The sequence below is a fragment of the Scardinius erythrophthalmus genome, assembly GCF_964197995.2.
Source record: "Scardinius erythrophthalmus genome assembly, chromosome: 20".
Lineage (NCBI taxonomy): Eukaryota > Metazoa > Chordata > Actinopteri > Cypriniformes > Leuciscidae > Scardinius > Scardinius erythrophthalmus.
Genome location: NC_138240.1, coordinates 1,192,289 through 1,208,180, shown reverse-complemented (window position 1 = coordinate 1,208,180; position 15,892 = coordinate 1,192,289). Strand labels below are relative to the sequence as shown.

Genomic DNA, 15,892 nt, shown 5'->3' with positions numbered 1-15,892 from the left:
ACTTACTGACAATTTAATGGGTTTCCCTTTATATGCGTTATTCACAACTTGTTAAAACAACCCAGTATTGAGTGAAGAAGGCTTGGGTAAACACAAAAATACATCAATACATAATTCTGTGTAGAGTGTGGCAGTGCACCTTGCATACTGAAAACCATTGTAATTTTTACTTAAGTTTATGGAAATGTTTTTTTTTTTTTAAGAATGACTACAAAGCATCTGCAAAAGCAACTACTAGTGTGTGTTCTGCACCGTGACACACACACACACACACACACCCCCGAGCGGGTGGAGATGCTGGGAGAGACTGAGATGGCGCTGACATCACTGTCTCGTTAACACAGCTTCGTCAGCTCTGGTGTCTGTCATCCCTTCATTAACCACATCGACCCGCCACGCTTATTAAACCAATTCATTATTCCTCCTATCGAGCGCCGGTAATGAGCTTCAGCGCGGGGGGGGACGAGGAGACGTGGTCAAAACTAGTCAAACACAATATCTATAGAGCAGGACCGATATAATGCAGAGCTATACAGTCTGAGATCAAGAGTCACAACTCCTCTATTCTGCACTTATTCTAATGTACCTGGAAAACACTGTCAAATTAAAACCTGTTAAAGGTTTAACAGTGCGCTTACTTACTATACAGGGAAAAAAATTATATTTTAATTAGGGATGCACGATATATCGGCCACTATATCGGTATCGGACGATATATGTTCATTTTTGATGGACAGAAATTCGATAAAATTTCTCAGAAATTATATAAAAATTAATTTCTCAGAATTATATTAAACTATAATTTGGATTTGGATTTATCGGCGCATAAATCGGTTATCGGCTTTCAAATATCGGGCAAAATTTTCATATCGGTGAATCCCTAAATTTTAATAGTAAAACGCTGTTAAATGTATTTTTTTTTTCTCTGTAAAAACGAGAGGATTTTTGTACTGTGCGACTTTATCAGTATACAAATTTGAGTGAATTTTTTGATAAATATTAAGTGCCATATGATCAATTACATTAATTTACTTACATTTTAAGCTTTATATTACTTAAGTACTTATTCATATATTACAAAATATTGATTTATATTATTTATACTTGTGGACCCTGCTGTTGTATATAATATTTTGGGCTCTGTAAGATTTTTTAAATGTTTTAATGAAGTCTCTCTTTTCATTTATTTGATCAAAAATACAGTAAAAATGTGAAATATTGTTCTAATGTAAAACAGCTCAATGTTCAGCATCATTACTCCAGTCTTCAGTGTCACATGATCCTTCAGAAATCACTCTAATATGAGGATTTGATGCTCAAGAAACATTTATGATTATAATCAGTGTTGAAAACAGTTCATGTCTGTGTGGAAACTATGATAAATTGTATTTTTCACGATTTTTTGATGAATAGAAAGTTCAAAAGAGCAGCATTTATTTGAAATATAATCTTTTGTGACATTATAAATGTCTTTAGTGTCACTTTCGATCAATTTAATGCGTCCTTGCTGAATAAAAACATGCCATTATTTTCTGAAAATATATTTTTGGGGAGATGAATGGACAGAGACGTTCATCATCAGCGTTAATGAAGCCGGATGATTAGGGCACAGATGACAGGACAGTTTAAAGAGGTCATTTTTATTATTTATTATTTTGTTTCCCACTATAAATGAGTCATAATTTATTTTTTCATGATCATTTCTCTCCCTCTACACTTAAAACTACACACAAACCTCAGGATAATAAACGGCTCGAGTGAGTAAAAGTGAAGGTTGTAGTAGGTCTTACTTTGCAAGTGCTTAAAAAAGTATGTTGTATATAGTATGAATGTAATCTGGGCGTATGTTGTCAATATCATGTGACCTACCGTCGCCATTCACAAATCCTCTCCTATGGCCTCATGGGATAGTTAAGTGCCCATCTGTTTTCCGACTCTTATGAGTACTGAGAATTTAATTCAATTCAATGCACATTTATTTGTACAGCGCTTTTCACAATACACATCGTTTCAAAGGAGCTTTACAGAAAGAGTGCATGAGTCCACATTACAATTTACATTACAATTTAGAGAACGATCTGTTATCAGAGGTGACTGTATAAGTTATGCATTACAGAAATGTACATATATACAAATTACAGTTAGCGAAAAATGTATTAATTTAAACAATGCAATAATTTAATGGAGAAACAATGAGCTCATTGAAATAATGAATAATTGTTTGTTCGAGTCGCACGGGGATATCTGTGGCAATAGTCAACAATATATTATATGGGTCAAAATTATCCATTTTTCTTTTATGCCAAAAATCATTAGGATATTAAGATCATGTTCCAAGAAGATATTAGTAAATTTCCTACCGTAAATATATAAAACGTGTTTCTGTGAGTGAATGCTGCACAATCGCCAACATAAATGAACAACTTTAAAGGAGATTTTCTCAATGTTTCGATTTTTTTGCACCATCAGATTCCAGATTTTCAATAGTTGTATCTCGACCAAATATTGTCCTATCATAAAGATTATTCATTCAGCTTTCAGATGATGTATAAATCTCAATTTTTAAAAAATGGACCCATGTGACTGGTTTTGTGGTCCAGGGACTCGTATTCTGTCACATACTGTTTTTCACCCGCTATATAGTAGAGAAGTGTGTGATTTCGGACGCAGCCGATCTTTTCATATCAAAGCACTCCCAGTCCATCCCAAAAGCCGGAGAAAAGCACTTTACCAGTGGAGTTGAGCCAGAACACACCCGACATGAGGAGACGGGCCGCGTTCATCACTGAGGAAAGCTTCACCTCATTCAATCACAGAACCAGAATTACTTTATTCTTTACGACAGATCTTACAACTATATGACCAATTCCTGAAAGTGCACACACACACACACACACACACACACACACCGCAGTAAATAAGAGCATCTACACGATTACAGACGCAAAAACAGGGAGTGGACACACTCAGAAGCGCACACTAATGTGTAGAATTAGGTAACACTTTACAATAAGGTTCATTAGTTAACATTAACTACATTAGCTAGCATGAGCTGATAATGAACTGCACTTCTACAGCATTTATTAATATTTGTTCATGTTAATTTCAACATTTACTAATGCTTTATTAAAATCTTGTGAACATTAGTTAATGCACTGTGAACTAACATGAACTAGCAATGAACTGCTGTATTTTTATTAACTAACATTAACAAAGATTAATAAATACTGTAACAAATGTATTGCTCATGTTAGTTAATACATTAATGTTAACTAATGAACCTTATTGTGAAGTGTACAGAAAAAACAGAGTAGCAATTATCAGATCAAACTGTAGATATATTACATATAAATGTCATTTTTAATCAGTAAAAGCACGATTTTTATTTGAAACTCTTCACACACACATTCAAGGCGAAACTCAATCTTAGAGCGCCTCCTGCAGGCCACATCTGGACACAACCACATCTGGACACAACAACATCTCAGAACATTTTAAATGCCATGTAAAGCTTTTTTTCCTATTATATTCATAGATTTGTGTGCGCTCTTTAAAAATAACGAGGGCTTTTTGTAACGATGCAATAGAAGAACCGTGTTTCAGTGATCCGTTCTCAAAATATCCACTGTTTCTTAGTGGGAAGAATATTTTAAAGAGCCTTCTGTGCGATGGAAAGATGTTAAAGGCTCTTCATTGAAGCATCGATGTTAATAGAGATTGTAAAGCGTTACAGTTATGATTTTAATTTTATGTTAAGTTTTTGTAAATTTGTTGTGTTTTTGTAATTTATGTCTATATTGTTTTTGTTTTATTTTCAGTTATATTAGTATTTCAACTGAAACTCAATGAATTTAGAAATGTTGAATTTTTATATATTTATATATATTTTTTTTTTGTTTATTATTATTATTATTATTATTATTACTTATTTATTTACTTTTTACTTTATTTCAGTTAATGTTTATTAATGTCAGTTAATACATTAACTAATGAGACCTTACTGTAAATTACTTTTTAGGTAAATTTTTTGTAAATTTTTTGTGGTTTTGTCATTTTTGTTAGTTTTTTTACTATATGTATGTATTGTTTTTATGTTTTAGTTATTTTAGTACTAACAAACTAAACGAAAATTAAAAATGTTGCCTTGGAATTATATACATACTAAATTCCTTTTCCAAGAAAGCAGCTGCAAAGGAAATTGATGCAAATGAAAAACTATGCATGTAAATCCCGATCACACACACACTGCTTTCAGAGGCTCAAACCCGGCGAGTGAAGAAAACACCACACACACACACTCTCATATATTTCAATTAAGATCTCACGGATATCGACAGGATGAAAACAATCTCCTCTTCCTCTAGTCGAGAGCTCATCAGAGCCGGTTCGAGAGAGAGAGAGAGCGGCTCCTAAAGGCCAGGAGCCTGGTCCTCACACACACACTCACACACACACACGCTACACCGGGACCTTTTCATAGATCTCTTTTTGTCCAGCGGGGATTTTCAAGGTGTAATCCCACACAAGAGCTTACAGAACGCCTCGCTGGCTCTCGTATCACACGAGGAGACGTGACATTTAAAAACCGCGGAGTTTCTCTCTGTCGCCTCTTTCTGCTCTCGGCGAAACCTGTCGATATCAATCAGTCGCGCACCGGCGAGTCACGAAAGGTGACGCCCTCGTCATCGATGAACGTGATTGCTTCCTACTAAAAACTGATCAAAAAACTCCAAAAAAGGCTCTCGATGACACAAGAGTTGAAAGCGCTTCCCTCTGGATCGATCGGCGGTGTTCAAAGCGGCCTGTGATAAACACAGCAAACACAATCTGAAGGTGAGGAAGAGTTTGAAGAAGAGAGAGAGATTCAGTGCCGGTCAAACGTTTGATGTTTTTAACAGGGCCGGTGATTTAATGAGTTTATAGGGTGTGATTACTTACGGAAAAAAGTTGCTTAAAAATGCTTTTAATGGTGTACGTCATTTTACATTGAATATAGTTTAGTTACGAACATGAAGCAAGGCGATGACTGATTATTAAAACTAGGGATGCACCGATATGAAGATTTTGGCCGATACCGATAACCGATAATTTTTTATATTTGAAACCCGATAACCGATATATTGAATAGAATAGAATAGAATAGAATCTATGATATATTGGCCGATAAATCTAAATCCAAATTTGTATTGAATTTTTGAGAGCCTGATTACAAAAACTAAAATCTCACAATAAAAGCCAAGCACACAATTACAATGATGTTCTCATAATAACGTTATGTAGCCAATATGACGTTGCACTTCACTGTATTTTCCTTTTTTGAAGTGATTCCAATCATATTTCAAGCAACTCAAAAGCATCATGTTGAACAGTGCGCATCTGAAGAGTCTCAGCTGAAGGAAATAACACGTTATTTATCGGCTTTAATAAAAAATTTTATCAGGATGATACCGATAACATCAAAAAATGGACATATATCAGCCGATACTGATATAGTGGCCGATATATTGTGCATTCCTAATAAAAACGCAATTAAAATTCAAGTTAGGAGCCAGGAGGGCAAAAAAATGCCCCTTTATGGGTTATGTCTTATATTTATATCATATGATATAGTTTAGCAATATCACACAAGTGCTATTTTTCCCCGAATATCAGCACGATTGCAAACGTGATATTGATTTTATACAGTTTATTAAACAAGAAGTTAATATTTTAGACGAAATATTGTCAGTTTTTGCCCAGTTTCACCAATGAAAGTAGTTCCAACAAAGTCAGAGCAGAACTCTCTCACAGCGGCGATTCGTTCCTGAAAGAATCAGCAGTTTTTAATGACTCGAGTGAGTCATTGATTCAGTGATTAAGATGCCACGCGCTTCATTCCTGAAAGATTCAGCAGTTTTTAATGACTCGAGTGAGTCATTGATTCAGTGACTCATTCATTAAGACGCCACGCGCTTCGTTCCTGAATGAATCAGCAGTTTTTAACGACTCGAGTGAGTCATTGATTCAGTGATTAAGACGCCACACGCTTCATTCCTGAAAGAATCAGCAGTTTTTAATGACTCGAGTGAGTCATTGATTCAGTGACTCATTCATTAAGACGCCACACGCTTCGTTCCTGAATGAATCGGTTGAATGAATGATTCAATGACTCACTTAATGAGACAGTGATTTGCCGCCACCTACTGGTTGTTTTCCTTTAATATTTAGAGTATCATTTCATTTTTCATTCATATTCATGCACATCTGAGCTGCATTACACAATTAAACAAAAAAGTTTATGTAATAAATTCTAAAATATTTCTTTCTAAAGCTACTTTTTGTAATGTCTATTCAATGCTTTTCTCATCTAACACAATAATGACTTTAAATGATCTTTAGAGGGATTGATTAATTAATCGGCACATCATGTAATTAATTAGGTTAAACGTTTTAATCATTTTACAGCCCTAATCGCTTGCTTAATTTGACCATTATGTTTCAATGAGAGTGATTTCTGAAGGATCATGTGACACTGAAGACTGGAGTAATGATGCTGAACATTCAGCTTTGATCACAGGAATAAATTACACTTTACTATATATTCACATAGAAATTTTTACATTTCAATAATATTTCACTATTTTTACTGTATTTTTGATCAGATAAACGCAGCCTTGGTGAGCAGAAGAGACAAAAACATGCAAAATCTTACAGACCCCAAACTTTTCTGCTCTAGTTTGATCAGAGTTTTCCCATAAAATTCCTTTCAGCGTCTCAAACGCTGGCTTTTGTTCCTCTGTTTGGATGTCTTATGAGAAAACCAGGCACTGAGCGGGAAGCAGATCGCGCTCTTTCTTCACAGAGAGAAATATTCTATTGAAATATAATTGCAGCATGTTCTCATGACACGTTTCCAGACAGAAATACGGCCCTCGGTCTCTCGCCACGTCCAATGAAAAGAGGGAATCTTTCAGGAGACGAGCGTCTGTAATTGACAGCCTTCTTTATCTCTCGTTCTGGAGCCTCAATTTGATGCAAAACTTTTCACTGCAATTTTAACACGCCATTTCTTAGATGCCAAGCACTTGAAAAAGCCAAATAAGCCTAAAAAGTTGATATTTGATATTGAATCATCCGCCAGTGATGCTGTCGACCCGTTCTGCATCCCTCTAAACGTAATTAAAGGCAAATTGAGGGCTCTCTAATCTATTTTAGGTCATCAACAATTCCATGTACAGTAGACATTTGGGCTAATTAAAACTCAAGCTAATCAGATGGACGTGTGCGTGATCTGGGCGCGTGTGCACGTCTCTAAAGAGCGGATGGAAAATTAAAATCCTGCACTTCAAGGAAAGTGAGGGGCGAAAAAGAAGTGAGCAAGACTTTCATGCAAAATTAAGATTAAATTCAATATATTTCTGCTGTGATCTGACAAGTCTCTTACTTATAGCTGTCAGGAAATCAAATAAAACTAAAAAATAAGCAACAACAAAAAAAATCAAAACAAATAAAATAAAATAAAATAAAATAAAAAATAATCTGGAAGCTAAAAATTAAGAAAACTATTTTGACATTTTTTTAATATTGTACTTTATTTCAGTTAATGTTTATTTATTTCAAATAATGAAAGTATTTGTTACAGTTTTAGTTTAGTACAATAATAACCCTGCTTTAAAATGTCTTTGTGAGAAAAAAAACAAACAAACAAAAAAACCATTACAATTCAAAAGTCTGGGGTCCGAATTTTTTTAAAAGACATTAATACTTTTTACTAAGAAAGGACACATTAAATTTATCAAAGTTGCATTAAAGACATTTATAATTTTACGATTTTTTATTTCAAAATAGTTTTGAACACTGATAATAATTATAAATGTTTCTCGAGCATCAAATCCTCATATTAGAGTGATTTCTGAAGGATCATGTGACACTGAAGACTGGAGTAATGATGCTGAACATTCAGCTTTGATCACAGGAATAAATTACACTTTACTGTATATTCACATAGAAAACAGAGGATTTACAGTAGAATAATATTTCACATTTTTTAAATCAAATAAATGCAGTCTTGGTGAGCAGAAGAGACGTTGAAAAAAAAAAGCAGTGTATATATTTTTTTAATGTAATTTCTGATCTATTCACAATAATACAGCGTAATGCTATGGTTTTAATCCATGCACAAAATAAGAAAGCAGCAAAAAAAAGCTGAGATGTTCTTAAAAGTAAACATCTACAAGCTGGATGACATTAAGATCATGTCAGATTGACAAAACAAATACTGAAGCTTGCAGCAAACTTTGTGGTACTTGGATGTTGCGATGTGATCAAAGATAATTCTTGGCCTGAAAACTCTGAGAAACACTGATCTAAAGTCATACGCTGAATAAAACAACTCCCACCGGCTCGCATTCAGCAATCCGAAGCTCTCGAGGCTCCGCTCCCACAGTTCAGTAGTTCAGATCTGACAAGGAGACAAGTGGGCCAATTTAGGAGCGAACCTGGCCTTAAAACTACAGATTTGATTTGGAGACCATCACAGGCCGGGTAATTGGCTAAACGCGCTGCTTAATTGCTTTTAGTTCTCGAACTGCTTGGCCATAAAATGTGGGGGCAAGAGCACGGGATACTCAGTAAATCTGAATGTAGGTGAAAATTGGATTTCCCCGCACGACCCCTGAGGCCCGATACGCAGAGCTAATCGCAGGCGGGTCGTTAAAAGCGCAGGCCATCTGCATGGAAACTAATTGTAAGAAACCCAACGCAAATAGAGATTAAAAGGGGATCGAGATACAGAACTATGAAGCGAATTGTCGTCGTCTAGGCCTAATAATGCAGGATATTAATTCATGTTAACAAGCAAAATTTAGCAAACTAGCGGTAACACACTATTTTACAGTGTCCTTGTTACATACTTACCATAGTAATAACAGTAAATTATGCATAATTACATCCTCAACCAAACACTAATCCTACCCTAACCCTATTGTACATGTAGTTCATTAATATTACTCAGTACTTAAATATATAATTACACTGCAACAATGACACCTTAAAATAAAGTGTCGACTCACCAAACTAACATTAATGTCAAGCTTTTAATGATTCAACCAAATACTGATGGATAAAATATTATTTTTCCGTATTGAAGAGCTAGTTTCACTATATTTATTTGACGTGCTCCTGGAAACTGAGTGTTTTTAAAGTCCCCCTGTAGGGAATCATTAATCGCAGGCGGGTCGTTAAAAGCGCAGGCCATCTGCATAGACACTAATTGTAAGAAACCCAACGCAAATAGAGATTAAAAGGGGATTGAGATACAGAAGGAAACATTAAACGTTGATGTGCTCCTGAAATCTGAGCGTAATAGTTCTTAAAGACACAGTTCCCCTAAAAATTTAAAATTAATTATGTCATCATCATACAACGCGAAACATACGGATCCTGGCCTGAATATGATACGGGTTTATAATATGATATGACATAAGGATGAGTAAATAAAGACAATATTAAAGTCTCTTAAAACTCATCTTTGATCACCAAAATGACATATTTAAATGTATTTTCCTTGAAATATCTTTAACTCGACACCCTTGCCTCATTTAGTATGCGTGATTCTATGAATATGCAAATGAGCCCCGCCTCCACTCACTCACTGAGAGGCTGAAAAGAGAGAGACACGTTCTTTTACATTACAAGAGAACGATCAGCTCTCTAAACGTTATGAACAAACGTTAGCACGAAAACATTATGGAATTATTAAACATTCATGGAACGTTTTTAAATGTTACTACTTGTGTCAGAAAACACTTAAAAGTAACATTCCCAGAATGTTTGAAGAATGGAATGTTCCCATAAAGTCCCCCTGTAGTCAATCATTGAATCCCTTAAAACTCATCTTTGATATATCTTGAATGTAACTCGACACCCTTGCCTCATTTAGTATGCGCGGTTCTATGAATATGCAAATGAGCCACTCACTCCCTCAGCTCAGAGATCCACTGGTTGACGATCACACGTTGATCTGATTGGTTACAAGGTAGTTTGTGACGTCAGAAACACCAGCGATTTCAAAGCGTGTTTTTGAGACTGTCTTTGGTTCACTGCAGTTTCAAGGAGGAAACACTCAGCAATGCTGTCGACTTATGAATTTACACATGCTTTGTCTTAAAGCACATTAAAAACACCACATAGACACATAAACTACATTAAAAGCTGGATTTACACCACAGGGGGACTTTAAAGAAACAACACAAAACATAAGAAGCCTGAATATAATACGGGTTTGAAACGACAAATAAACACAATCTTAAACATTTCCAGAAGAGAGCGATATTTAAAGAAAAAGGCCGAGGGAAAGGACAGAGACCGCACTGAAACTCTTTTTAATTATTCAATTATGTGTGCGAGGAGGAGCAGAACAGACCCATCTGCGGATCAGCCTATTCATCATTGATTGGGAGAGACAGACGCGGGATCGTTTTACTCCATTAGCGGGCCGAGGGGAGGAGGACGGGACCGGCCCTCATTGTAAACGAGTTGCACAATTGTGCGATCTGTCACCGAAAACATTTGAGCCGTCAGGAGAGAGAGGACTCAGATGTCACGGGTAGACGGGCCGGTGCCTCGCTCCACCTGGAAAGAACATGGTTATGTTTCCTCACTGCCTGTGAAACAATACGCTGAAGCGTATAATGAGGAAAACTAAGACTTAAAGGAGACATATCATGAAAATCCCACTTTTCCCGTGTTTAAGGGGAGGTGAATAGGGAAAAAGAATTTAACTAATTGATATCAGCATGAAACTTCCCCTGTTGATTACTGACATTAAGACAAATATCTTTTGTATTACAAGTTGTTAGAATATTTATGCGTAAATATGCAAATTAGGTATTATCTCATTAGAAATGCGCTCATTTACATATTTTCCAGAAGAGAAATCTGAACATTGCATAAAGCCAGATTCAAAATTCTTGTTTCATTTTGTTGACAGAGTCAAAGGTTCTTACAGAGGGGATTTTGGATATTTCTTTTTATCACGCCAAAAAAATCCAGTTTCTCCCCGTTTTTAGTTTAAATCAGAATCTAAACGATATATGAACAAACCCCTCTGTAAAAACCTTAAGGATATAGATAGGAATACAACTGGAAAGTTTGGTTTATGCAATGTTTCTGGCTCAGAAGTATGAGGAAAAAAAACACATTTTGAGAAAACAGCCTTTAAAGATTTGTATTGTAAAAATTCATGCTTTTTTAGTGGAAACAACTATTTACAGACCAAATATATTATCAAATCATTAGCAATCGACAATACAAACCACATCAAAACTTATATAACATAGCATTTATGGCCTTCAACTGAACAGAACTGCAGTGAATGTCCGAGCACGTCACGTGATGCATCTGAACCAATCACGTTGTCAGAAATTGACATCAGCCAATGAGATTTCGCTTTTAAAGTTAAATGCCCCATTGTACTTTCACGATTGGTTGCTGATAAAAAGGAAATGACCATATTTGGATCTGACAGCATTGTACAGGAGAGAGAGAGCTATAATCTTGTGTTTCTACCAACATGTAAAACATGAAAAGTGAAAACCAGTAACTTTGTTTTGGTGAGCGTTGTCAAAAAATGAGTCGATCAGTTTTCGCTCTCCTTCTGACGCATGAAGAGGATCTTATTATATTACCGGCCCTTAATCTACACGTTTACACACACGAGCCGACATTTGGTTTCACAGGCGCCAACAGAGACCAGTTCTAACGCACTGAACACTATTGACCAGAACATGTCACCGCTGGCTTATAAACACCTCAGGAACTGTGGACACTTGTGGAGAAGTTCAACATGATGATGAGATGATCAGTGTAACTCCACAACAACTACAGAAATGTCTCCACTAACATTCAGAAGCTCTTCCTGAGTCTCTCCGTAAGGCTGCACTCGCTACTGGTTATTCTGGGATTCTGGATGAGGGAGATTGGCCTGTTCTGTTATTGCCGGAGTTTCTGAAGCTCGAGTAAAGACTCCGCCCTCTTCTGAGCGGAGGCGGAGCTAAAGCTCATTTGCATTTAAAGGGACACACACAAAAAGGGACAGATTTGACGAGCTGTAATTAATGATCTGGGATTTTGAGCTGAAATTTCACAGACTCATTCTGGGGACACCGTAGATTTATATCACATCTTGTGAAAAGGGTATATGTCACCTTGAAGGTTTTTAGGTCAGGTGGAATCTCTGAACCAGTTCAATCGCGGTGTTTTCCGTATATTCTCATATAATTTCATGTATAATTGCTGTTTCTTATGAAATTTACTAGCATTTTTAAATGATTTCTATAAGTTTATAGTAAATAAACGAAAACTGGAGCATGTTTTATGAAAAAATTTTGTTTTTAAATTTCATGTTTAATTCCTGTTTCTTGTGAAATTTACAAGCATTTTTGGACTGATTCTGAAATTACTGAATTAAACATGAAATTCTGAAATAGTATTTTCTTGTACATACTTTTGTTTTATTTACAAGTTTGATTAATAACTATTTAAATGTTATGCAAGTGAAAACGGTTTTAAAGCAAATCCTGCATTAAATATGAAGTATATTAACCTGGATTTCATCGCAAACTCTGCTTAAGATCTCTTTATCTCCCAGTTATATCATTTATGTCTAAAATCACATCTCTTCCCACAAGACAAAGACACAAAAAGCAACATGAAATCACAATGACTATATTCACTTTCTTATTTCGTATTCAGACACGTTATTATGAGGAAAAACAACGTTTGCCTTCATAATCTTTCATATAAATGTAACTTGGGTTTCCACACAGAACCTTTTCTTGCAGCTCAATATAACATTCACCATGTCGAACTCCCTGCCAATAATCACACATCTGGAAAAGCATGATAAGAAATCTGACGACAGTGTTAGAAATATTGTTATTATTATGTATTTAGAGTCATTTTGTTCATTTACAAACAGTAAAGCGATTGAAAACACCCTTCATCTGACTGAAATGATGAGCTCAATCTAACCAACACTGTTGCAGCCTTTTGCATGTAAAGTAAAAGTAAAATTAATCTCCAAAAGTCTGTAATAAAGCACTTCAAAAACACACAGTGAGTCTCTCATTAGAGGAGCAACACTGACATCTAGTGGCCGCAGACAGACCTGCAGTTCTGCATTACAAACAATCAATGAAAATAATAATCAACATCTTTAAATCAATATACACTTGCATGTGAAGAATTGCAATAATTTACTACGGTTTATGCATTAAAACAAGAAAAATCAATTTCCCACTGTGTGGTTAAAACACACACACACACACACACACACACACACACACACACACACACACACACACACACACACACAATAACCAAGATATAGTCTCTGAGAACAAGTATTTTTCTCTCAATTTTGCTCCGAGCAAATTGATCTTGCTTTAAGTGTGTTTAGATAATTTCCCAGGAAAACAAGACCGTATCGAGCGGTTCACTAATTAAGATTGCAGATTTGTTGAATATGATGAATATAATCAAGGCAGACTAAACGATCTGAGATTGACGGGATAATAACAGTCCTTATTCACAGACAATGATTCAGACAGCGCGATCAACACATAACCACTGCAGAAACGTGAACACAAGAAGAGCCACAGATGTACAGAAGTGACGACAGGAGAGAGTGAAAACACTCATGTACGTCTGCTTTTGTCAGAAGCACTGGCTTATGGGTAAAAACAAACAAACACTGGACTCGAACCTCTCGTCTTGTGCTATTTCAGCATGTGACCAATGCAACGCTATGAAGAGATGAGATGCAAACGTCCAATTAAACATTTATCAAATAAACTAAATCGCAAGGTTATCATGACGTCTAGAGTTCACTGATCAGATGCATTATTTAAAGTCCCCCTTGTGGTGAAAATCCAGCTTTTAATGTTGTTTATGTGTGTATGTAGTAGTGGATCTCTGAGCTGAGTGAGTGGAGGCGGGGCTCATTTGCATATTCATAGAACCACGTATACTAAATGAGGCAAGGGTGTCGAGGTACATCCAATTTTTTTTTTCAAGGAAAAACGTTTAAATATGTCATTCTGGTGATAAAAATGACTACAGGGGGACTTTAAATTAATATTGCATGTGTATAATATATAATATAGTGTTAAATTGATGTTCCTGGTGATCTTGAATCAGAACAAGTTCCTCTCGCAGCATCTCTTCTCTTCTCTGATGATGTGGGCGGGGCAACCTGTCACTCACATGAGATCAGCCAATAGCAAACCACAACCATCCAATCAGTTCCACACGGACAAAATCAAGCCCCGCCCACATTTGTTCTCGTTCCTGAAGCGTTTCACTCGGATATACGACACAATAGAGAAGAAAAGACCTGCACAACTTCCATTTCATGGAGACTTTAAAGCACAATCTATTCTACACAATGCCACTAGTCAACTTTTGATCCTGACCGATCACTAACGCATTAAGAGTCCGGCGTATGGGATCAAATTCCCGCCAAATATATAGCGGTCGCGTATAAAAAAATAATAAGCGTAAATCAAAAATTTTAAAACACATGTAAAAATATATTGCACAAACTGAAAAAAAGAATGCAAAATGATCAGAATAGCAAACAACGTGGTCACGGATCAAAATATAATAAGCGTGAATAAAGAAATAACAAGCATGAATAAAAACTTTAAACACATTAAAAGTTATTTTGCACAAAACTTAAACTTATGGTCATGCTTTGTTAAAAAGTATGGTTTTATTACTGTGTACTTTGTGCTTTCTTGCATTTTCTGCTCATATTTTACTCTTTTGTACGCTTGTGATGTTTTTCTCTTCGCTCTTCTTTCTATGTTCTGCGCTTGCTCTTCCAAATGTTGCAGTTCGAGTTTCATGTAAATTAGGGCGGGCTTAAGCGTCACCATTGGTCCACTAGTTCTAGATTGACAGATACTCCTCTAGCCAATCAATCGAAGAGGGGAGTTGACGTCACACTAATGCGACTCGTGGCTACTGATGCTTACTTGTTATACAGGGGAAGACGACCATCAACAGGACACCTTTAAACTGCATGTGTGCCTGCAACTCAAACTGTTGCCGGTATACGTATACCTGGCAATATGGTATAGTTAAATTCGTCATCCTAACAACGACCTGTTACAGTTATGCCTGTCTGATGATCCATCATTCACCTCTAATGCACTGGACCTGGCACCGCGAGCGTCGATCTTCTCCGAGCAGCCACCACCACCTACTGGCCGTTTTACTTTCATATTTAATCAATAACAAGGATGTGTAATGTCGGTCCTGGGTGCAGAGTTTAGCTCCTTCAACCCTAATCAAACACACCTGAACCAGCTAATCATCGTCTTTAGGATATTTAAGACAGGTGAGGTTTTTAATCGGAGTTGACGCTATACTCTGCAGGACAGCGGCACTCTAGAAACAACGTTACCTATCGCTGATGGAGATGTTGCTGTATTCAAATTTTAAGCTATATTTAAAACATTAATTCTAAAGTAATATGCAATTATGTAGCTATGTAAGTAAACACAGTAAGTTTGTAATAAACCACTGTATTAAATTCAACTGGTTTCTCTATATCTTCTCTGTAACACAATCATTTTCAATAATCTTGTCAAATTTGGCGAGGTTAATAAAAAAAAGGTAGGCAATGCGTAGCGGCGACAGGTCAAAGTCCTAAAGTCTTCAGACAATGGCCGTTTTTAACTTAGTTTTTGCGACGAATTGTAGTGTTTCATAATTGCAGGATGTTTCGCTAACAGCAGCCTTAACATATTGGCATCATGAGCCAAGTAATATTGTTTAACACCAATTACCTGTGTGCACATTAACATTCTCATGTATCTAAAAAAAAAATGAATTTAATTATTTATGT

At 36.0% G+C, this 15,892-nt stretch overlaps 1 protein-coding gene across 1 annotated transcript in view; it reads right to left on the bottom strand.

The window, feature by feature from the left end:
• The window catches only part of fbxl17 (F-box and leucine-rich repeat protein 17), a 193,733-nt gene that overhangs the window by 160,166 nt on the left and 17,675 nt on the right, over positions 1–15,892 (bottom strand). The window lies entirely within an intron of this gene.